Below are 24,959 nucleotides of genomic sequence, written 5' to 3' on the forward strand. Positions count from 1 at the left end.
AGGTCCGAATGTCTTTGCTGCGAGGTTCCCCGCGTCCGGCCGGCTACGAAGGACTGCTGCCCTGACTATCGCCCTGTTTTGGATAAAAACCTGGTACTCCACAAGCGTACCGCAATGCCCATGCTGGTCATGGCCTCCTTATAAGCTCGAGAGCTAAAATAAGGACCCTGGTCAGAATGTAGCATGCCAATTGCGTATGTGCCGATAAAGACTCGCAAATCTTTTCTAACAGTTCTGGCGTCAGTCGAGCGCTGGGGTCTGTATTTTAAGTGAATCTAGTCTTAAAAACAAATTAATGGGACGCTGGATTTTACTTATAGATAGCCTTATACTAACTACAAGAATGGCCATGGCAATACTCCGGTCGGTTCACCACTGCGATCTCTGTTGCAGTTTGGACAGCTCTTTGCAAATTTGTAATGTTGCAGGCTCATCCCCGGCCACCAGTATTCCGAATGTAATTCTTTCAGAGATTCCTTGATCTCTTGGTGCCTTAGACCCTCACCCATGTGTGCATCCACTATTAATAAGACTCTCCTGTTCGTGTTTGGAATTACTCTATCCCACACTCCAGGGATTCGAGCAAAAGGAACAGAGTTTGCATCAATTATGTATGTATAATTGAGTGGATAGTTCACGGGAGGAGCTGCACAGTCGCCTTTTGAAGACGTTTTTATCGCCAGCATGGTTTCCCCGTCTATGTATTTTTCTGAACGCTTTTTTGTGGCTACGAAAGCCGGTTGAGTTGCTTCCGCTGTGGCTGTATTAGCCAATGAATTCCCTGCAACGTGAACGCCATCACGTTGATGACTCAGTGTATGTATCACGTGAGTCTTTCGTAGTTCTTTCTGCAAAAGAACTACCTGTTCCCAAAGCTTCTTATGCTTTATTGTGGCACCTGTGTCATCTTTGTAATTGTTTTGAACCCAGTTCTGCAAGTCATTATTGAAAGATTTGACGCAGAAATGCGAATCGCACACTATTAGTGTCGGGAATTCACGATCTGCATTTTCAAGCGCCATCTTTAAAGATCTAATTTCAGCTCGCTGAGCCGAACAGTTTCTCAGTGATTCCGTTTTTGTTATTTTTGTTCTGAATTTACCACAGCGCCAGCGACCTTTAACAATCGCGCATGCTCCATTGTAGGATTTATTATCCACATCGTAATGTTGTGCAAATCTGTCCATATAGATTACACAAGAGTACTGTTGGAGAGGCAGAATTTCGATTGGCAGAGGATATTCTTCTTCATATTTTAGATCTTTCAGTTTTTTCATGTTCGGGTCAAAATAGTATTTCACGTCTTCTGCAAAAAGAGAATTTTCCCACTGTATCCATTTTGGATCTAATGCCACTGTTTTTAGATTAACTGGGCTTATTAACGCCTCAAGGGCTGATTCTGCTGTAAAAACAGTTATTCTTTTGCCTTGGGCTTGGGCTCTTTCTTTTGCTACAGCAGTTTGAACCATATTTACAATATTTTCTGTAAGACTGAATGTTTTTTCAGCTTCTGTGTACAAATGTGATTTGTAAGCTATTGGTACCGTTTCTCCCTCATTAGAGGTCAGGTACGTGAATCCGCATCTTCCTGGGATGACTCGGATTACAAGGTTGCGTGTGTTGTCGCGAGTTTGTAGTTTTGTTTTAGCTAGCATGTCTGTTTGGAATGATCTCAAACTTTCTGTGTGTTTCTGAGTCCAATTGATTGGTTTAAAATCAGGTTTTATTAATTTGTAGAGAGGTTTAACCCTCTCTGCATAATTTAGAATGTAAGTTCTTCCGAAATTCAGGAAACCTAGTATTGATTGTAAGTTCTTCAGCGTTTTTGGTGCTTGGAGTACAGCGTACCTCCCTAAGAAGTTGTCTGCTAGGCTTTTGCCTTCACTTGATATTTCATATCCTAAAAACAGGACAAATTACTTTCATGTAGGAGAAACTTTGCCAACTCCAGAAATTCCTCGGTGTATGCCAGTGGAAATGTAACTCTTTTAAGGTTAGTTGTGTAAACGGAACTGCATCCCCCTGGTACAGATTCAAAAAGGGGAGCGCTAGCCTGCAGGAGTACTTCTTGTGGTCGATGGTCAATATCCCCCTTATCACCCAAAGTAAACAAGGTCACGTAATAAAACAAGGGAAATGAAACCAGAGTATAGTCAAGAGTTGATGGTGTAGTCTCTGGGCCCAATTCACAGAACTAACTTAAGACAAAATCTTAAACTTATTACTTTTGGTATTCACAGAAGGCATTTAGTAGTAGTAAAGTTAGGATTTTGTCTTAAGTCTGTCTTAAGTCTGTCTTAAGTATGCCCTAAGTTTGTCTTAAGTTTGTCTTAAGACTATCTTAAGTCTGTCTTAAGTCTGTCTTGAGTCTGTCTTGAGTCTGTCTTGAGTCTGTCTTTAGTCTGTCTTAAGGCAAACTTAAGACAAAATCCTAACTTTACTACTACTAAATGCTTTCTGTGAATGCCATAAGTAGTAGGACAGACTTAAGACAAAGTTAAGACAGACTTAAGACAAAGTTAAGACAGACTTAAGACAGACTTAAGACAAACTTAAGACAAAATCCTAACTTTACTACTACTAAATGCCTTCTGTGAATACCAAAAGTAGTAAGTTTAGGATTTTGTCTTAAGTTAGTTCTGTGAATCGGGTCCGTAGTGTAAAATGAGGCTGCTGGTGGTGAGTCTTCTGCAAACCTGCTGTTTAATTCTCGCAGGTTGATGTGTGCTAGGTCCTGCAAGAATCCCCTGGAGATTTTACTTGCTCTGCCTTGTAGGCTCTTCTTCTGGTCGGAGATGCTCCAAGCCAATGACTGAGCAAGGATTTCTTCTAATATCGGATATCCTAAAATGTGTGAATTTAAATCCCCTGAGAGAATATAGGTGGAAGTATCTTGTTCTCTCATAATTCCCAAGAGGTGGTCCAGCAAGTGCTTGGTATCTCTGGTTTTGTACTTCAGGTTTAAGTATCACTTGAAGATTATAGCTTCCTAATTTTTTCCTTCGATGCAAAGTGAGAGTTTGATTGTCTTGACCGTCGAGGAAGTTGAAGGAATTTCCACAGTGTTAAATGATCTTGTAACCAAAAGATAGGTTGCCAACCCACCTGAAGGCCACCTTTTTGCTGGAGAATGATACCCTATGTACCCCTCTACATAGTGAGGTTCAGACGCCCGCGTTTCCTGAAACAGCACTAGGTCATAAGATCTTATAAATGATAAGAAATCATGGTTCATTATTTTGCTACTAAGGCTGCTGATGTTCCAGGAGCAGAGGCGACAGGTGGTATTGGTGTAGGAGACTGTTCCATCCTGAAGATTTATAAGTCAATATGTGTCAATATGTAATGCTACTGAAAGTTCTGTAAATCTGTTGGTCAGTTGAAGATGCCAGTTGTTAACATAATGGTTGCCTGGAGTGAACGGAAATGGCTGTGTCTCTCTGTTCCCTGATCAGTGACTGACTGCGAGCTCCCACTAGGACTGAGTTGGTGGTGCCTCAAATGCTGCTTGTGTTTGCTTTTATGGTTCCTGTTCCTGAGAATAAAAAGGGGGTATCTTTCTTTACCATGAGACATAATAGTTATCCCCCAAGACTTGAATGTTTCACTTTCCTTTAGCACCTGATACATTAATAGGGAGGACTGCCATTTTGCTTTGGTGACTTCTATTCCTAAATGTGAGACCGGCCTTATGAGCTCTATCGGATGATTTGATATCCCATAGAGCTGGGATTGAAGCAACTAGATGAAGAATGTTACCTCTATTTAGAGTGTCACAATTCCCCTTTAATTCATTCTCTGGTGTAAAGAGGAGAGCACAGGGCTGAGGCTGCCCTCCAGAGAGATTTCTCTGTTGATTTACTTCCTTGTTTTGGTTCCAATTAGATGTTTGAAGATTCTGTCATCTCTAATTGGTTGGACAGGAGCTGGGCTGTAATTCTTTCCCTGTGGGGAACTGATCAACCTCCAGATAGGGTATTCTAAGCCGTATTCTCCTTGTTTTTGTCTGCTGTCATGCCAAAGTGGCAGGCTGGAGTTGGGGGCTAGGTTGTCTGCCTTCAAGGTGGCCAAGTTCCTTTGTTTTAACACCTGCAGGTTTGTGACTGAATTTCTTATGTCTGCGGTGATATTATCAGATGCCTGGATTCTATTTTGATCCTTTGATAGAGGTTGTTCTTGTGATAGAGCAAATTCCATTGGGGAAGTATTGTTTAGGCTTGGCCGGATTTGCGGAATGTTTGGGCTTGAGTAAAACCCTCTTCCCTAATGGGATTGATGAGTTCTTCTGCATTGGTGATTGTTGTTTTCAGAACTCCCTTTAATGCATTGTTGGGTGCTCTATCTTCCTGACCATTTTTCTGTTCGCAAGGGTAGACTTTTTTACTGTTTGAATAGTTGAACTATGTTGGGCTGCATCTGCTTCCCCTAGTTTTGTCAAAACAGAGAATAGACTCCGGCCACACCAGCGACTGTTTTTTTATGACGCCCCTTCCACTTCAGTTGGCGCCTTTGTTTGGCATTCTGGGTTTGAACATCCTCTTTCAAAGCCCATATTTCCAGAAGGAGCAGAGCGGCGCCATGTGTATTGCTATTCTCTTTTTTTTTATAGTTTTGCTCTTGGCTTCTATTTCCCTGTTTCTTGTCCTTATATTTAACTCACTCTTTACAGTTGCTGGAGCCTCCTCCTTACTCACTACAACTTCCTTTTTGAAATTGTTAAGTAGGGTAGACAGCATTGAAGAGAGGGACAACAGCTTCTCCACTAAGGGGTAATAAGTGCACTGCAGGTTGGCCTTTGTTTGAACAGAAATCATTAAGGAGTTTAGGTTCCCCAGTTGTTCTTTGATCCCAAGATGTCCAGGGGTTAATAAGATCCAGCTGTAAATACATCTTTTGGGACTGGTATTGAAGCATGTCGACCGTCTGTTGCATGGTGCTTAACAGAGAGTGCCACACATTCGAGGATCCTGACATAATTTTTGTGTGTTTGACATGCCGGTGAGCCCTACCGGATAAATCCTTCACCATCATCTCTCCTGATTCTCAATGGGGTGGGCACGTGGTTAGCATCCGAAGTGTAGGAAGCTACCAGCTCTGCTCATCCTTGTGAGTCTAGATATGAGGAATTCCTCTGGTTATGTTTGTCTTTGCACATTTGCACATTTCCAGCGGGTCCCGAGATTCCGCCCACCTGGCCTTATTGTGCTTTTGGTCCAGCATGTTTGCCTGGATTTTTGGTAAAGTCTGAAAGATTCAAGGTGTGAAGTTGGGGACTGAGTTAGTAGTCCGGATCTTCTCCCCTTCCTGAGAGGCATGTGTGTCTTAAGTTAGTAGTGCGGGCCTTCTCCCACTCTGGAGAGGCATTCATGTTTTGAGGTCCCTGACCTCTTGGTGCCAAAGAGTAAATAAGAATGTTCTCAAGTTCCAGATCTGCACAAAGTTCTAGATTGTGTGGGCTAGGAAGTTGTTGTTGTTGTTGGTTACTTTTCAGGGCGAACATGGCTGCTGCACACTATTTCTCCTGGATTGGGAGTGTGAAGCATTAGTAGCATTAGGAGCAAACCTTGGTATTGGAATCCAGGTTCGAACTGGGAAGCAAGATGACGGCTGCTACTTCAGCCGAGTGAGGAACTGTGTGGCGTCCTACCCGAGGTCCGACCGGCTTGTTGTCTGATGCTGCTGTTTCACTTAAGCCCCCTTTGAGCGGAGCCCTTTCGGAGCCATTTCTGCAACACTTGTCCGGGATTGCTTGGTGCCGTGTGCTTCCGTATGGTGCTCTGCTTCAGGGACGGCATGCTCACTGGGGTCAGTTTAATGGTATCTGGAGCCGCGGAGCGTTGGAGAGAGGCGGGGAGACGGTGAAAGCCGCAGGAGCCGCGGAGAGCCTCAGACCATAGCAGCGAGAGCGGTAGGCGGGGAGAAACGGAGGTGTGTGAGGGCTGAAGACGCCGATGACGCTGGTCTTGCTGGCGTTTGCCTCAGAAAGTTGTAAGGCTGTTACGGGGGTGCGGAGAGCCTTTTTCGCCTGCAGAAGCTGTAGCAGCTGCAAGAAGTGCAAGAAGTGCAAGACAGAGACGTGAGAAGAAAGCTGGGATACATTGTTACAAACACCTAGGCGTTCTCGCTACTCGAGCAGGCTTGCTCCTATTTCCTGCATTGAAGTCACACCTGTCCAGGACATCTCCAGTAGCAGTAAGTAGTTTGCAACAAGCCTCTAAGTAACTTGTTGCTACTGCTCATTTCTTTGTCTGACTGTTACTCGGTACTGCCATATAATGCTATATATTAATACAGCATCGTAAGCAGTAAGCAGGCTGCAAGAAACTTCAAAGCCTCAAAGTTTATCGAAACCGCTATTACTGGTATCGCCACAATTTAAAACAACTAATACACTTTGGTTGCTGGTATCAGTTTAAGGACACTTGATATAGTCACTCACTTGTCAGCTACTAACTTATTTAGCTCTGCAACCTGTCTATTATTTAACCGACAATTATGGCGCCTAAAGGCAGAGGGACAAAAAAAAGCTGTTAATAATTCAGCTAACGCTGCTAGCACGACGTCCAATGCTGTTGAAAATATTGCAACAGCGCCAACGACAGAGCTTAACTCGCTTAATAGAGATATCCCTGAGACCCGAGCTCGTCAGCAGAATGGGGTCATTAAAGAGTCAGTAATACCTGATTTATTTAGGAAGAAGAACATAGTTTCTTCAACCAAGAACAGTTCTCAGACGCCTGGAGGTCACATCCCAGGAAGTGCGCAAGGAACTGTCATTGATCTGCCTGGTGCTATACCTAAAAACGGCGCAAATCTTTTAGTTCAGACCCCCATAAATTTAATTTGGCCACAGCTGGAGACGGAGTTGGAGGGCCTCCCTCCCTCGAAAAAGGCAGCGATGATGACTTAGCTGAGCTCTGTCAAGCGGTGGAGGAGGTCAGGGTTTCGCCACGGGTCAATGATCAACCTACAAATGATGCAGAATCTATCGAATCAGGGGGACAATTCTACTCCATGTCCGATGTCTCGGTAGCATCTGATGGGGAGTTTGATGTGGAGTTGATTAACGAAGGTCACTTGCTTTCAAAAGACTGGGCTGATGATTGTAATCAAACTTCCGAGGAAGAACTTCTTGGTTCCGACTTTCTGGTGAGTGAAGGAGCTCCCAACACAGTTCTTAGGGTTGTGGAGGTACAGAACCCCCTCACAGGTGAAAACTCTGGTGTGATAGACCAACCGCAGTGGGAAGGGGCTGGAGCGGCATCAGAAACCCAGGCTGAATTCCCAGAACTTTTGGAGGGAGATGAGGAGATTACATTAAAATATACCTATAAGTTGCAAACCTCTATGTATAGGTTAATCATGGCTCATAGAGAGGAGACCAAGCCAGAGGGGCTCCGCTCCCAAGGAGCTGTTCGTAAATTGCAGAATGTTGTTCGCCGTTTAGCTAAATCCAGCAATGAAACTAATTTGAGAGTACAGGAGACCGAAGCTCGGATTTCTGTTGTGGAAGATGAACTTTCCACACAGAAAACGTCAATTAAGGACTTGGAGAATACCAGACAAGATATTGATTGGAAGCTGACCAACCTGGAGAACCGCGCACGGCGTAATAACTTGCGCATATTGGGGATAGCTGAACAATCAGAGGGTAGAGATATCCGTCGCTTTGTTGTGGAGATGTTCCCGGATGCTTTACAAGATCTCAAAGGATGGGACTGGGATAAAGAAATTATAAGAGCTCATCGCTTTCCCTTTAACCAAAAACACGATCAGGGCAGGGGGGGGGGGACAAGAACCCAAGAGCTATCCTCATATGCCAACTAAACTATTTACTTTGTGAGATTTTGTATGACTTGGCTAGACCTTTAAAGACTAGAAAGGGCTTGGGGCATGAGTTCTTTGTACGACCCGATTTTTGCCCGGTAACAGTGCAGCATCGCTGGAGGCTTAAACAGCTAATGGCACCAATTCAGTCTAAGGGGGGGCAAGTCTTTCTACTGAACCCTGCAAAACTCAAGGTTGTGCATAAGGGGAAAACTATTTTTTTTGCGTCTGAGGTTAAAGCACAGCAATTCTTAGATGCAATGTAGCAGAGATGGGATAAGGATTATACACTTTCTTTATGCTCTTAGTGGTTTGCCCTTTTTTTCTTTTTTTTGCTGGGGGTAAGGTACAATATGGGTCTGGTCGGCTCGGGTAGAGTCACATAGTTTACACTCACTTTCCATCAATGAGGGCATTTGCCCTTAAGCTTCTGATGGTGGGGGTTTTGGGCGGAGGGTGGGCTGGGGGTGGGTTGGGGGGGATGTGGGTGGGAGAGGGTGCTATTTTGGGTACAAGGAAGTACAGCTGAAGGATGCTTATTTTTTGTGTTTAGGATTTTTGTGTGGTTCGTGTCAAATTTTGGAATTTTTTGTCATTGCAAGCTTAATTGCAGAATTGTACTAATACAAGAAAATGGTTAAATTGTCGATCTGCTCCATCAATGTTTGTAGTTTAAATGATAAAAGAAAAAGGGGTATAATGGCTCAGATGTTAAAAACTATGCGGACAGATTTAATTTGTATACAGGAGACCCATGTCTCTTGGGCAAATAGAGGATGGCTCAAGGATCTTGGATTGGAGGTTGTGGGGTGCTTTCGTCAAAGCTCTACAATAAGAGGGGTGGCCATTTTAAAGAGGTTTGGACTGGGTGAAGTTAAAAGAATTAAAGAAGATCCACTGGGACGATGGGTTATTGCTGAACTAAAACTTGGGGGATTGACCATTACTATCTGTTCGGTTTATGCCCCTACTGTCGACGACCCCACAATATTGCATCAATTAAGTGTGGAGTTAGCTTTATAGTCACCTCGGCTAATACTATGCAGGGACTTGAACTTGCATTTGGATGAAACATTTGACATTTGCGGAAATATTCCATATGCAGGGAGAAAGAAGAATGTATTCAAAGCAGTTAAGGGGATTGTTCAAGAATATAGACTGATAGATGTGGGGTATGAAACAAGGGGGGAACTTTTGGCTGTACTTTTTTTTCTGCCCCCCATCGAAGACACTTTAGGTTGGATTACTTTTTCGTTGCTAGGACTTTACATAATGAACTTGCTCAAATGGAATATAGGGTGTTACCAAAAATTATACCGGATCACAACCCCATTACTCTCAGTTTTGACTTAAACATTCCACCCAGCCCCCGGCTGTGGTCTTTTGATCGTAAGCTCCTGTTCGACCTATCCTACGTTGAGCATATGAATACATGGATTCCTGAGTTTTTTGCTAATAACAGGGGATCCGCTTCTGCAGAGGTAGTTTGGGATACATTTAAGTGTGGGGTGCGAGGAGAAACCTTGAGCTACTCAATAAGAAAACAGAGGGAGACTCGAAAGAAAGAGGAAGCAGAAATGAATAATATGAGACTGTTAGAGATTCAGCTCATGCAGGCTTGTAACAAGGGACTAGCCACAGATACTATTACTAAGGAGCTACTGGCTCTCAAGGTCACGATCCATCAAGGATTTGCTTTAAAGTTTGCTCAGCAACTTGCTGCTTTTTGAACGGAGGTTTACGAAGTAGGAGAAAATTCAGGAAAACATCTGGCCAAGAGGGCAAGGCAGAAAGATGTGTTTGCTAGCATTGACAAAATTAATAATACTGTAGGGGGGACTGTTAACAAAACTGCCGATATACTTAAAGTGTTCTGTGACTTTTATTCTAAACTATATGCTGAGGATGTGGTAGGAGATTGTTCAGACCGGATTACTCAATTCACCGAATCTGTTCTGAATGGTATTTTACCTACACAGGAGAGGGAGAAGCTGGATCTGCCAATTACTTGGGAGGAGATTGAGCTGTCACTGTTGTCCTTAGCTTCTGGAAAAGCTGCAGGTCCTGACGCTATTCCGCTAGTCCCCTGGAGTTTTTTAAGCACTTTCATGGTATTCTAAGATTAGAACTGGTGGATTTATGTTTAAGAGCCCAACAAGGTATTGCCCCTCAGTCATGGCATAACTCTATAATAACTGTATTTCTTATAAATGGCAAACCCCCTTTGTTACCGTCATCTTTTCGTCCTATCTCACTTATAAATGCCGACAGTAAAATTTTCTCTACAATTCTTGCCTCACGATTATCCAATATTATTTCTTCGCTAGTTTCTAAATATCAACATGGTTTCATTCCCGCCCGCGACACTGCAGATCATATCCGACGGGTGATCACGTTTCTTGATTGGTCCCAGGCAACCCGGTCTAATGTCGGACTTGTATTTTTAGATGCTGAAAAAGCCTTTGACCGGGTTGCCTGGGGTTATCTGTGGGACGTGTAAGCCAGGAAGGGACTAGGTCCAGGTTTTCTAACGGCACTTAAAACTATGTATACCGCTCCAAAAGCTTGTATTCGAATTAATGGCCAAGTTTCCCCTTTTTTTTTAATCACTAGGGGCACCCGTCAAGGATGTCCTTGTTCGCCTTTACTTTTTGCACTTTATATTGACCCCTTAATTAACCGCTTTATTTTGGAACAAAAGATCAGACCTATTTATTTAGCCAACACCAACTACCGAGCATTGGCTTATGCTGATGATATTGTGATAACCACCACCGATGTCCGGACAGCTCTTCCGGCAATTAATGATCTTGCTAAACAATTTGGATCATTCTCCGGTTATAAACTTAACCTGGAGAAAACGCAAATCCTATGTTCTGGGGATAACCCACCTCCGAATATTTCTACCATCTCAGAGGTCACATATTTGGGAATTAAGATATCATTGCCCATAGAGAAAATACCGGAACTTAACATAAACCCTGTGATAGCACAAATTAATACTATGTTACAGCGCTTAGATCACTTACATCTATCATTGTATGGTAGACTCAACATTTTAAAAATGCTGATCCTAACAAAAGTGCTGTATATGTACCGTACTATACCGCTGGAATTTCACTCTCTCTGTTTTAAAAACTTAGAAAGGACTACTTCCAGGTTTTTGTGGGGCTATAAACGCCATCGCAAAGCCCTCAAGAAAATTATACTTAGTAATCAGTGTGGGGGATGGAATGTCCCTTATTTCTTATTTTATTATTTAGCGGCTACACTTCAATTTATTAGTCCTCCTATAATGGGAGATAGAGTAAACATACCTGTTTGTCAAACAAAATGATTATGGGTGAGAAAGTGAAAGGTAGTTTTCTTAAGGTTGTTGAGCCTAGTTACCATAAAAAAACAAAGTATAAGACGTTGAAGGCAGCTTTCGGAGTCTGGCAAAAAGTACGAAAGCATCTGGGCTTATCCAAATTAAATGCCTATACCCCCTTAGCTTCGCTTGGTCTTCTGCCAGCTATTTTCTGTGACTTACCGATTTATAGGTGGGAGCAGAAAGGACTACGATATTTGGGTGATTTCTTTTTTAACGGTCAAATTGCTTCATTCCGAGAACTAGAGAACAACTTTTCTTTGGCAAGAAATAATTTTTTTAAATTTCTTTTACTACTTCAGCTACAATGACAAAAATTCCTTTATTAGAACTTTTGCAGAAAAAAGCCTGTATAGGTTCTCTTTATTTAAGTCTGATTCAAGAATGTGGGGACGATATGCAACAGTACCAGTCGAAATCTACACTACTATTATAAAGAGAGAACTATGTCCTTTGAGCCAGGTAAACTCGAAAAGTACACCACCAATCACAACACCCAATACAGCGTTGGAAAGGGGAGGTCCAGGAGATGGACATAGGCTATACATTTGGGCAACATATACATTGCAAAGTGAAAACAATATTCGAGGTAAAGTAGTTCCTTGTGGGCGTTCTTCTGTTGTTAGGTGGGCGTGTCAAACTAAAGCTGTGGGCGGCAACATTGGCATAGGGGCATGGCCCATACAACGTCACTCGCTTCCAGGGGCTGCGAGCTTCAGGCACACAGAGCGCAGCAGGCACACACAAAACACTGCGAGTTCAGTAACACAGAAACTTGCTGCATGAAGACAGAAACTCGCTGTAACATTGAAGCATCTATAGAAGTAAGCGATAGTGATGGTGGGCACATAAAGAGAGTGGGCGTGTGCGGGTGTAACTTACTGAGGGAGGTGACATAAACCGCGTGGGCGGGGTTTGAGGGACGTCGCCATGTGTAAGTAAATGGAAAAAAAATTCACATATGCCATGAATGTAGAAGTTGATGTGTATTCACTTTAGGCAGACACACTCGGCACATCAGTTCTGTAACTACGCCTTATAAGGGGCGCTGCTTCCATCAACGGCGCGGCTTCCATCAACAAGAAGCGTTACGTAGGAAAGCTTCATTCATGGCCCGCCTATTGCTATTACATACGTCACAGCCTTCACGACGCCACGCAAAGGGGTTCCCTAAGGAAAACAGACACAGACTCAACGCTCCTGCTGCTCCCGCTGCTGGCCACTCTGCTGAGCGTCTCCTGCTGCGGTGCTGCCCCCAGCCCCCTTCTGCCCCGGACAACGTTGGGACGGGCTGCTAGTGGGCTAATAAATTAGGTATCCCTGGTATTAATGTTTTGTTTTCCGTTAAGTGTGCTTCAGAATGCTTGATTGCAGGGATGACGAAATCTCAGCTTTTTATGTGCATACATAACCTCTATTACACTCCAAGTAAGGTTGCTAAGTGGAGTACGACTACTGGAACGAATTGCAGTCGCTGTGGGTTATATGCAGCTGATGACTTGCATATGTTTTTTTTCTGCCCCAAACTTAGGGCGTTTTTTCAACAAATTGAAAGCTTTCTTGCTGTTGTTCCTAAATGTGATATTACGGTAACCATTGAGATGGTGTTATTGGATATTGAGCATACTCCCTCCAGATCAAAACCAGTAACTTACTTCTTATTTATTTGTATGGCGGTAGCCAGAGCCTGTATTACTAGGGAGTGGATTAACCCAGACCCTCCTTCATTTTTTACCTGGCGTGAAAATCTATTGTTTATGTATAATATCGAGTCCGCTATTTATAAGTTAAAAGGGATTAAAAGAAGAGCTTTGGGGGAGAAAATTTGGGCACCTATTGCTGACTGGATCTAACCATACTGTTTGAATTTTTAACTCTTGTATGCTGTATGTATTCAAGCTGGATTTCTTTTTATTTATGTATTGCTGTATTTCCTTGCAAGAAAACAATAAAACTATAAATATATTAAAAAAAAGGAGCAAACCTTGGCGAGGGGGTCGATGTTACAGACGAAATTCTGTTTTTTCCATAAACTTTTTAACCCCACTCCTTGCAGAGTGCCTACTGACCTCTACAGAATATGCTTCCACTGCCTGCATTGGCTCCTTGGGTGATGTTTTTGTAGACCAAATAGGCTGAATTGACAAGGATGTGGGCTTGTTGGGGTCCTGAAACCCACATGCCCGCTGGTTGAAGAGAAGATGATAGCACCTGGATCTTTAAGAAAGAAAAATTTGGAATACATTTTCGGCTGTAAGAGATTGGTGCCCGGACTCTTAGCTAGGAACAATTCGCCGCCAGAGTCCACGTGAGCAGAGCTCTGTTCACATTGATTGTGATGGACTGGTAGAGTATCTTCCTTTGGGTTCTGCCCAGTTGGTCTCATTTTCCTCTTAACGCGCTTAGCCACCCTTGAGTTGGCGAGTGGCTATTCCCTAATTGTTCCCGATTTAATGTTATTTTCAAATTTGCAGCCTAGTGTTTCCGGTCAGGCCAGTTCTGAGCCTTCCTTACCGATTACTGCGTCGTTTGTATTGATATGAAGTAGTATGTTTCGTAGCTCTGTTGTTATTCCTGGGCACCTGCTGTTGCTTCACTGTTTATTCATTTATCCCTGCTTCCTGCGGACCTCAGACTTATTTCTTCCCGCTTCCTTTATGCCACTGTGCTCCTCCCAGCTGCCTCTGCCTGGTGAATTCTGTATGTCCTAAGTGACCCAAGGGGCAATCGACTCCTCTTTGTGTTAAAGACGAGGCTGGTTGGGTTCCAAGGTCCTAAATAGGACCATATACAACTGTGGATCACTAGATCTAGCAGCAGGGTTATGGTTAGCGGTTAGCAGTTAGGGTGCTGTGAGTGCTACAGTTGCTTCCCAGGTCAGCTGTGAGCTTCTTGTTGCCGTGTCCGGTGGTCGCAGGCGAGGGGCAAGCAGGGCTGCAAGTGCTACTCAGACTGGTGCAGGGGGAAAATTAAGGCGAGTAGCAGGCAGGCAGACTGGGGTGCAGGTGGCAGAAGACAGGGGGATGGTGGGTCTCCTGCTTACTAGACAAACACACCATGCCACCCAAACCCATCCCACCACTTCTCCTGCACTTACCACTCTTACTGGATGTTCTACCCACTGCCATTCCACATCTACCTCAGGCTCAGACCTCTGGATGGAGCTCCTTAGCCATAGTCCAGTTGCAGTCCCAGTCTCGTCCACCCGCTCGCCCCCACTTTCCCCCAACTGCAGCTCTGGCTCTGGAACTGGCTCCTGCCCTGTACTGCCCAACCACGGGGGAAATGACAAAGGAATGACCACCGCTCTGCTGTGAGGGCCAGCTGATGAGTAAGACGAGTGGGGCCTCCTGGTGTCATACAAGCCACGCCAGGGACTATTGAGACTACCTCAACAGGACACCAGGACGCTCTTAGCAGCCTCCGACTGTTAGCGTCTACACGCTCTGCGCCGGTGTAATTGGTGGATACTGAGGGCAGGTTCCTGGCAGTCAATGGCCAGGCAGGCAGGGGGTCGGAATCGGGTTGAGAAGAGCGGAGCCCTCGATACGCAATGTGTAATCCAGCCCTCTGACTCTCCTCCTGCATTGATGCGTCAGCTGTTTACGGGTTCACCATTACTGATTCTGACTGTACCCTGGGTTCTGCTAACCATATCCAGGGCCACTGCTACTTTTAAAAAGGTAGATGTAACGGAGAACACTTACAATTGGCAATGACAGACCGTATAAGTCCATAGTAGATAATCAGGCCAAGGGGGTGCAATATACTTATAAGCGCTTTGTATGTAATATGGCACAGAGTTTTAGACACCTAGCAGATTCCCTGCACTTGCATGTGTATGCTGCTGTGTGCCTGCTGTCCTTTTAAAAGCAGTCCTGCCTTGCAGCCTGTCTTTAAAAGTAAATGCTCATAATTGGTATTGACAGACCCTACACGTCCCTCATATATAATAAAACTAGGGGGTTCAAACTGCTTATAAATCCCTAGTATGTAATAAGGCATGGACGTTTAGAGGCCCAGCAGAGTTCATGCAGTATGTGTGCACTACTGAGTGCCTGCTGTCATTTTAAAGGCATCCTGACTTTGCACACTGTCTTTAAAAGTAAATGGTGTGCAAATTTGACTTTGGTGCAATGGACACATTAAAATTGATAATCTACCTTATGTTTTCGTATTAGGCAACCCCAAGCACTCCCATAGGTGTCCGATGGATGGGGGTGGCATGTAACTATATGCAGGGACCTTATAAAAGATGTTGTTGCCCTGGTGAGGGTAAAACTGCCCATTTCATTTTCTCCCATTGTAGATACATAGTTCCATAGGTTAACATTGCAATATTTTATTTAGGTATACGTATTGCTAAGAAAGGAGGAAATATCATTCAAGGACCTACAGATTGGTATTGATAAAATCAACTTCTTGTCACTGTTTTATCATAACTAGTACAGAAGAGTAGTTATAGAACTTTCTCTTTTGTAAGCCCAAGTCCAGCCTTCTGGTGGTCTCTGCTGATTGGTCTGCCTTAACAGGCTTAGCCAGGCTAATTTGAATAGGTGTAAGTGGCCTGGCTGGAGCAGAGCTCTGAATCTGTGTAGAATAAGCCATAAAGCGGTGGCTGGGTAAATCAAACTGAGGTTAAAGAGAGAGCAGATCAGTAAGGAATGCCAGATGTACCTTCCCCCATATCCTGTACCCCAGCCAGACGGCAGGCTTAGGACAGGAATTTGCTGAGGTCATGGGGAGAAGAGATGATAGAAATGAGGCACACTGTGGGTTGGTATAGCCAGCTCTTACTCTTCTGGAGAGAAAGTGCAGTACTTTGCGGGACAAGAAGATGCCATACTTTGGAGGAAGTTGTGATGCTATTGGGTGGCACCCAGCCATGGGCTGCTCCTCCGCAATGGCGTAATGCATCGCTCCACTGGCTCAGAGCCAGCAGGTAAAAAATAAAATGCTATACTATAATCATTTTATTTTTCATTTGCTAGCTCTGAGCCTCTGTGTGCAGGGAGGGGCGGGCCAGGAATAGGAGGGGGGAGGAGGACTGGTTTGTGCACTTATAAGTGCGCATGTGTTTTTGGCCTGCCATCTTAGGCTGACCAAACATACATGTGCACTTAGGTTTTTCCAACCGGGCTGTATTGAACATCCGGGTTGGAGAAAGAGCACAGACTCCTTGTCCTGAGCAGAGCAATAAACTAGCCTGCTCATTTAATCCCTGTGCTGCTCTCATAGTGCTGAGACTGCATAGGGTGTCTCTGCTGCTGTTCCAATGTCTGCTGGGACCAGGAAGCAGCAGAACACCAAGGCACGAGGAGCGATGCAGCCAGTAGCTTCATGTAAGTGTTTTTCATTATTATTACCCCCGCAGATCCCCTCCTGCGCTCCTCCATACCCCCTCCATCTGCCACACCACCTACTCGATGTGCCAGCTGCCACTTCACCCAGCATCTCAATGAACTGAGGTGCCCACCTGCGTGTCGCCCTAGAACACTGAATAAATATGTGAGAGATGCATTGTCTCTCAGATCTGCTGCCTGAAACTACAGGGAGAAGGACTGCCGGCACGGCTCAGGATCTGCACCCAAAGGCCTGCACTCTGAATGACAGCACCCGCTGAAAAATCTGGTAATACAGCCCTGGGAAGTGTACCTTGCTTTAAAGATTAAGGAGTGGGCTTCCTGCAAGCTACAGGTCAACAGAGCCCACCAGTATCATCTCCACCAAGAGTCCCCATCCTGGAGTGTATCCAGTGAACCTTTAAGGATTGGCCAGGTGCACTGTGAAAATTGTAGCCTGACATCCCAGAGACGATTTAGGCGATTCAAGACCTTTCAATTGGTGATTTGTACACTTTAACATACAAGTATGACCTTCAGGAACACCTGAAATTTGGGGAAATTTGGAGAACTTTTGTGAAAAAGCTCCATGAGGTGACCAACTAGATGGCGAGAGTCGGACTACCACCAACTGCGACCCGGCCAGGGTTTCAGGGTCGTCCCACTGAAAGCTCTGGTACTCCAGACTTCCAGGATTTGACCAGGCCTCGCAGAAAGTCATATCGGCGAACCCTCGCCAAATCTGGCCAGCTGTGGAGAGTTAAGCGGCGTCAGAAAAAAAAGCTCCAGAAAAGTGTGAATGTTATATTTTGACCAGGGCCTCCCACTTAGTGTATCCAACCAGGGCTCCATCACTGGTTACCTCGAACATTGACTTTGTGGCGGGCAAGCACGACCAGATGTCCCAGCATGGCGCTATATGTTTTTAAGCACAATAAAGTGGTTAATTTTTAAAAAAATCATATCTCTGGTTCCCTACATTGTTTTTTTTTTTTTGTAAATCTTTTTATTATTTTAAAACAAGAAAAACGGAATAGACATCTGGTGACATACATTGCAACATAATAATAGGGCGGACAGGTACAAAGACAGGATATACTTGCAGTAACAGAAGAATCGCTGAGACGCCTGTGCTAATATGTACGAAGCAGGATTAGTAGTATTACAATCGACAGACAATTTAAGTGCCGGCTCTCAAAACCCGCCCACCCATAAAAGCAGAATAGTAGACTAAGCATGGCAACCAGACACTGGAAGGTAAACAAAATCAAGATATTTCGCCAATATTGCTAATAAGGGAGAGACCAAAGAGAAGATTGAAGAAAAGAAAACCATAAGGATGAGAACCGAAATAAAATAATAAACCCATCCCCCCACCCTGCACCCCTGCATATGGCTATCGCCTAACCCCATCTAGCAGTGTGCCTGTCACCCAGACTAACTAGATTCTAAAAATAGAAAAGAGAAAAACATGGGGGAGGGCATTTCCGTATGGGCTCCCGGTCCCCTTCCCCCTGGCCTTAGAAAAGCACCCCCTATGAAGAAAATACAATGTTACAGAAATCACAAAAAGAGTAAATTAGGGGGAGCTATGATACACCGCCCAGCCTTCCGTTAGATCAACAGTCGCGATTCTCACATCCATTAAGGCCATAGTACCAACCCCGGTCATCGAACTCAGCCTTGGCCCTTCCGAACCATCATGCGAACCCTCCTGGTAGGATAACCACTTCTACAGGATAATCAAAACGCAGAAAGAGTCCAAAAAATTCAGTCCAACAAAAATCAAAGTCAGTGATTCCTCAAGGACTCCATCAGCACAGAAACGCTCCCTCACGGACGGATAGTTCCAATGTTGTTTTCTCCACGATCGCGTGGTCATCAAAGAGGGAAAGGATGAAACAGAAGTCCAAAAACAATTACCGACAGGAATCTCCGGGAAGGGAACGCCAATCGATTCTCCCAAAGTCAGCAGTGATGGTAGACGTAGTAAAATATTTGAAACACCGGGTTCAGGATTCTCCAGAATACCGACCGAGGGCTTCGGCACTTCTTGTCGCACGGGGTCCTCGTCCAAAGCCAAGATGGTCGCCTTGTAAATTGCAGCTGGCAGCAGTTCTTGCAGTGGAGTAGGGTCCGGTTGCACACATTCCTTCTCATATATGCCCGTAATCATTTTGTGGATCCGGGCATCCATATTTGAATGAAATGCCCCGATGGCTGCCAATACTGCCCATAGCGATGGCTCACGCTCCGTCCGGTCCATTTCTCCCCGCACAGTACAAATCATCTTCATTTCCCCCAGAGAGCCCGGTTTCACTGGGGGAACAGACAGGGGGGGACGGACTGCGTCGGAGGGTGACTGGTCTGTTCCTGCAGCAGCAAGCTGCACTTCGCAGCTGCGAGCGAAGACCCCGACCTATTGAGCCCCGGCGAGGGGGAAACTGGGTCAGCGGGACAGGGGCCCCCATCCACAGCCACTGTCATGTCACATCACTCCTCCCTCGATGTTAGTCACTCAGAATGACCGCCATCAAAATCGGGCAAAAAAAGACCTCCACTGCTTTAGACCAGACCCTTCTTGGTTCTCACGGCCAATATTGTTCAGCTGCAACCCGGCTGGGTAAAAACTCGAGGCCCCGGCTCTCCTGTTGGACTAGGCCGCAAACTTCAACTCGACACAACTCCGTCAATCAAGCCAATTAAGTTTTCGGGATTGCACCTTCGGAGTGCGCATCAGTTCATCCACACGGAGGTCGGGCATAAAAACAGGATTAACAACAGGATCATCTGGCAGGATACGGAGGTCGGCGGAGCCGGGAGCTTAAGCAGCCATCTTGTTTGCTAGCGTAGCTCCTCCCCTCCGTTCCCTACATTGTTTGGTGTGTAGGTGTCTATTTGTTCATACAAACATTTTCTAGTTTTATAAATTGGTGTGGTATTTTTATTGTTTATTGTGCCTTATTTATTTCATGTATTGTTTTTTTTCAAAGCTTTAAATTCTTGTCTCCTAAATTATACATGACTGCTCATTGTCAGCTGCCAAAGGCAAGGGGCGATCAAGCTGTTGCTAAGGGAGGATCTACAGAAATAGGGACAGGGCCCTGCACTTGGGCATCCTCACTCTGCACCTCCATGATCTCCAAGTGGACATTGAGCTGCAGGCGCTAGTCTCCTTCGATCTTCCTCCCGAACTCAATGTTGTGATTCTGGACAACTTGTAGCTTGGTGTAGCACCCATCAGATTGACCTGCTACAAGCTAAGATACCGGAAGTGTTGTTGTTTGTTTTGTCATTGCAAGATCCTGCAGAGGTGTCTACTGCATCTCTTGACACTAAAAATGGTCTTTTCTGGATGTGATGACTTCCGCTCCTTGCATTAGTGGGCTGCTGGAAATTTCGTTCCCGCCACCATGCACAACATTCTTTCAAGATAAACTTATGTTGAGAACTCGAGCTTCATTTTTGCAGAAGATATTAGCACCTTTCCATGTCAGGCAGGTTATCACTCTTCTGACTATCTTTGCTCCACCTAACTCCTTCAAAGAGGAGGCTGTTATCTGGACCACTAGAGAGCCGTCAGTTTCTATATTGATTGCACCACATCATCCAGTGAACAATACATTCTTTGTGTGCTTCTTGGATGTGAAGAAGGGCGAGGCAGTGCTGAAAAGAGCCATTGTTGGGTGTATAGTCCTCTGCATAAAAATCGGCGATGTGCTAGCTAAGAAACAGCCACTTGAAGGATTGAAGGGTTGTTCCACTTGTGCCAAAGCTACTACTTTAGTGCTAGCATGTGTAGTGCCTGTCCTGGATATCTGCCAAGCTGCTACTTGAGGATCAGTGCACATGCTCAGAAAGCAATATTACCTTGAAAGTCATGTCTGTCAAAATGGGTAATTTGCCTGTTTGGTTCTGCAGGACATTTTGGTTTGCGCCACTCTCCATACCCACCACCCGAAGAGGTACTGTATTGTTATCTATTCACAAGGTGAGCAATTTAAGGCTTGAGGTATCCATCAGAAGATGTTAATTGCCTTTGGTAACACTCTTTTGGAGGATACTCGTAACTGCTGATTTCTCACTGACCTCCACCTCCCTATTCTGTTGAATGGGTTCTTTGTTCATCTAAAAAAGGTTCCAAACAGGAGATCTTCACAAACACTAATCTGCTGATGGGCTGTGGGCTGAGGGTACAGGCAATCCTTAGAAAGCAACTGATGTCAGCACGCCTGGGTGGTGCTTTTATGCAACCTGCTTCTCACTTTCTTAGTGTAAAAATATCAGTGCAGAAACATGCAGTGCCATCTACTGAGGTGGAAGAGTACTGATTTGAGTTTGTGGATCCAGTCTGCACGTGGGGGATATTCACAAGATGAGGAATCTGTGGTTAGATGGAGTTTCCACCAGAAAGGCTGTTACCGAAGATAAGTAACTTGCTGGTTGGGCAAGCTCTGTGGCTGGGGACTTGCACTAATTAGCATACACCGGCATCAAAAGAGTGTGTGTGAAATTGATAGCTTACCTCACTCACTGGAGGAGAGGGCAGCGGATAACCTGAATTGGAGCTGGGTATGCTTGAGAGGGAGATAGCAGATAATGTACCAGGGGGCCTTACAGAAGATAACCAGGGCGTGGCAATGGCAGAGGGACCATGCAGCAACATGACTAATTACAGCAAGTGTGAACCCTATTCCTCTTTTACTGTTTGAGTGCCAAATGAAGCTCTTAGAGCCCTTTATTACTGAAAAGCCCAGTAAATGAGGCTATGTGTCCATTAGGGGAAGCTTTCGAGTAAAATACGGTGTGCTTCAGTGGAACCTAGATAGACTTACTGAATTCCCTTGGTCACTCCTTTTTTTTTTAAAAGGACACTTAAATACTGACAATTAATACCTGTAAACTCCGACCCACAAACCAATGTAATGTAATGTAATGTAAATGCCATTTGTAAAGCGCACAGCTACCTCCAACGGAGGTGTCCCGGCGCTGTCCGTATGCTGCTTAGGGACCCTTCCTGGTTTTTCCCTGTGGAATGTCCACTCCTGGGCACCCCCAAGGTAAAGCCAGGAATCCCAGCGCTGTTGGGGTCGTTGTGGAGATTAAGCAAGCTATGTTGATCAAGCTATATTGGAAGATACTGCTGCCTTCCAATATACCTGGAGGTGGCTGTAGGTACAGGGTAGAGCACCTGGGCTCTGGTAAGTTAATGCTTTGTCTCCATGGGAACACCTCTTCATTAGACCCCACAACTTATCATATCTTCTGTGATGTATGAACAAATGGGCCTGCAGCTGAACACTACTAGACTTATTAAAATATGAAATACAACCACATGGAGGTGTTAGCCCCCCTATAGGCCTCCCATGTGCCATGAGCACCTTCTAATATTTACTAGTAGAAACATTTCACATCTTTACCAGGCACAGCCATAACAGAACGATAGAGTCCATGCAGCTTGCAAGCCTAGTCAACGACTGTGATGACTTCAAAGTCAAAATGTGAGAGTTTGTTTATATATTTGAAACACCCCTGAAATATTGTCCAGCGAGAGTTGCTTTGAACCTCATCAAAATTACACCCAGGCCAAAAGAAGGGCTTTTGATCAGCTCTTTCCCCATGAAACAAACGAGCCTCTCAAAACATATATTAGAGTTTTAGAAGCGCTGCTTTCCAGAATGTCTCTAAATGTTTTAAAAAGACTTGCAGTTTGATTTACACACCATCAACTTTCTTCAGTAGTTGCTCTGAATTTGTCAAATGCATTTTCAAATTCTTATTTGGGTTTCTGCTTAAGGTGCAGGGCTTGAAAAAACAACAACTTTCCTCTTCAGGTCTTGTGGTACCAGAAGCCGAAGGTGTGATAAAATTGAAACTGTGACTGTCACATATGTGAAATTAAGAAGTAACACTACCTGCTGCAACACTGACAACTGCGAACCCGCCACACCCACAGGTACGTAAGAGTGCTACTCTTCTGCAGTACAAACACTTTGATGTCTGCTCACCCATATATGTAAGGACTCTGCATGACCACGGGACTTTCCCTTGCTCAGCCATACATTCTCATCATTTCGCTGTTGTTTTCCTAGGCAGTGCCTAGTGCCTTCCTTCTTGTAGTTTGTATTTTCTTTTCCTACATTAGTTGTGACAGGCAGGTCTCCAACCTTATAAATTTAAGCATGAGTACAGAGCCACTAGCAGTTTGCAACACCTGGCCCAAGTTTCACACGCCTTGCTTGGCCAATAGCCATCCTTTCCATGCTGGTGGTCTATGAGGCCTCTTTAGGACAAGACCTTTGAAGAATAGCCAGAAATGTATACAGGGCAAGATAGACCATAGTAGATGTTTAATTTCATTTGTAAGAAGATAAGACGGGATGAATGTGCAGGCACTCAAAAACATTGTGAGGAATTGCACTTGTCAGTGGGATAATATGGTACCATACCTAAGTGCCTCTCACTCCTGTGTGATTAAACTGACTAACTAGCAAAACGGGGTACTAATTCTCATCTTAAACATTCCTCCACCATGGACATAATGGTCATCCTATTTTATACTTACAGGTTACCCTACTCTTTATTTGCGTCTGATGACCCTATTTGACCACACTCTGCTCTTGGAAGTGTCATTTGGGAGCAGATCAATCCTCAATTCTTTGGTTTGTCACAACTTGAGAAGGCCTGCCCTGCTCCATATCCATATTTATGTGTATATAGTTAAAGATGTGTGCTGTGCACAACTGTACCCAGGGGTTTCTTGGCACAGAAGCAGTAAGGGTAAGAATTTAAGACGTTGCAGATGAAAAATGTCAGGTCTTCAAACCATTATGAAATCCAAGCAACGACGCACAGGTTCTCAGTGTTCAGGAAGCAAGTTTCATAATTTTGGGCATAAGTAAGAGAATGAGGGCCCTTCCATATTGGGGAGGCAGAATCTGGGCACATTAAAGAATGCCTGATTCAGAGATCGCAAAGCTCGAGTAAGCTGATAGGACACCAACAGGTCCCGAATATACCAAGGTTCCAGTCCAGATTTGGCCTTGAACATGTAACATAAGACTTTAAATTTGATGTGTTTAGAGATTGTGAGCCAGTGCAGCTCGTGGAGAAGATGAGAGACTGATGTCAATTTTTTAAGTCAGTACCGCAGTCTAGCAGCTGCATTCTTTACTAACTGTAATCTGTGAATTGGTGCCTTGTCGAAGCCAGTGCAGCTCGAGGAGAGGGGTCTGCAGGCACTATCCGGAGTTCATCTGTGTTGGGGGCAGCTTGCTTTCAATTAATCTATCGGGCCGGGACCAGTGACGCCCGCAACGGAATCCCTGACAACCTGGCCCAGGAACCATCGGGGCTGAACCCACCGGCACATGAGACTGTGCCCTTGAACCCTGACCGGACGCATGTAAAGGACCTCGCCGCACCCGCTGACGCGGGTGCCGCAGCGTGGAGAGGGGACTGCAGGCACTATGCGGAGTTCATCTGTGTTGGAGGCAGCTTGCTTTTAATTAATCTATCGGGCCCGGGACCAGTGACGCCCACAACAGAATCCCTGACTACCTGGCCCAGGAACCATCAGGGCTGAACCCACCTGCACACAAGACTGTGCTCCGCCCCTGACCGGACGCTACTTAAACTACCCCAATCTCCCGCTGCTCGGGAGCGCGCAGGAGCGTCCCGGGAGAAGCCCGGGACAAGGTCGGGACCATCTGTGGCCATCCGGGGCAGGACGAGGCAGGGCTGGGCTACCCCCTGATACTTCGAGCTACCGCCACCAGTAACTGGTAATTCTACTGACTCGATTTGTTACACTGGACATAATTTATCCATGTGCTTTTTACTATTTCACTATCAGTCTAAGCTTTTTCCTATTGCTCTTTGTAGAACGAGTCGGGACTTTGTGCTTTATTATCATTTATCGTGACCCCCGCAACGTGTAATTAATTTTGTTTTGATACATTTTGATACAGTGGTGTTCCTCCCTTGTTTTTAAATATATTAGGATCACCATGGGAAAGACTAATAAGAGCACTGCACTACGCCCTATGACAAGGCAGTTAGCACGAGACTGTGCTCCGCCCCTGACTGGACGCTACTTAAACTACCCCAATCTCCCGCTGCGCGGGAGCGTCCCAGGAGAAGCCCGAGACAAGGTCGGGACCATCTGTGGCCATCCGGGGCAGGACGAGGCAGGGCTGGGCTACCCCCTGATACTTCGAGCTACCGCCACCAGTAACTGGTAATTCTACTGACTCTATTTGTTACACTGGACATAATTTATCCATGTGCTTTTTACTATTTCACTATCAGTCTAAGCTTTTTCCTATTGCTCTTTGTAGAACGAGTCGGGACTTTGTGCTTTATTATCATTTATCGTGACCCCCGCAACGTGTAATTAATTTTGTTTTGATACATTTTGA

The sequence above is a fragment of the Lissotriton vulgaris genome, chromosome 7 (genome assembly GCF_964263255.1).
Source record: "Lissotriton vulgaris chromosome 7, aLisVul1.2, whole genome shotgun sequence".
Classification (NCBI taxonomy): domain Eukaryota; kingdom Metazoa; phylum Chordata; class Amphibia; order Caudata; family Salamandridae; genus Lissotriton; species Lissotriton vulgaris.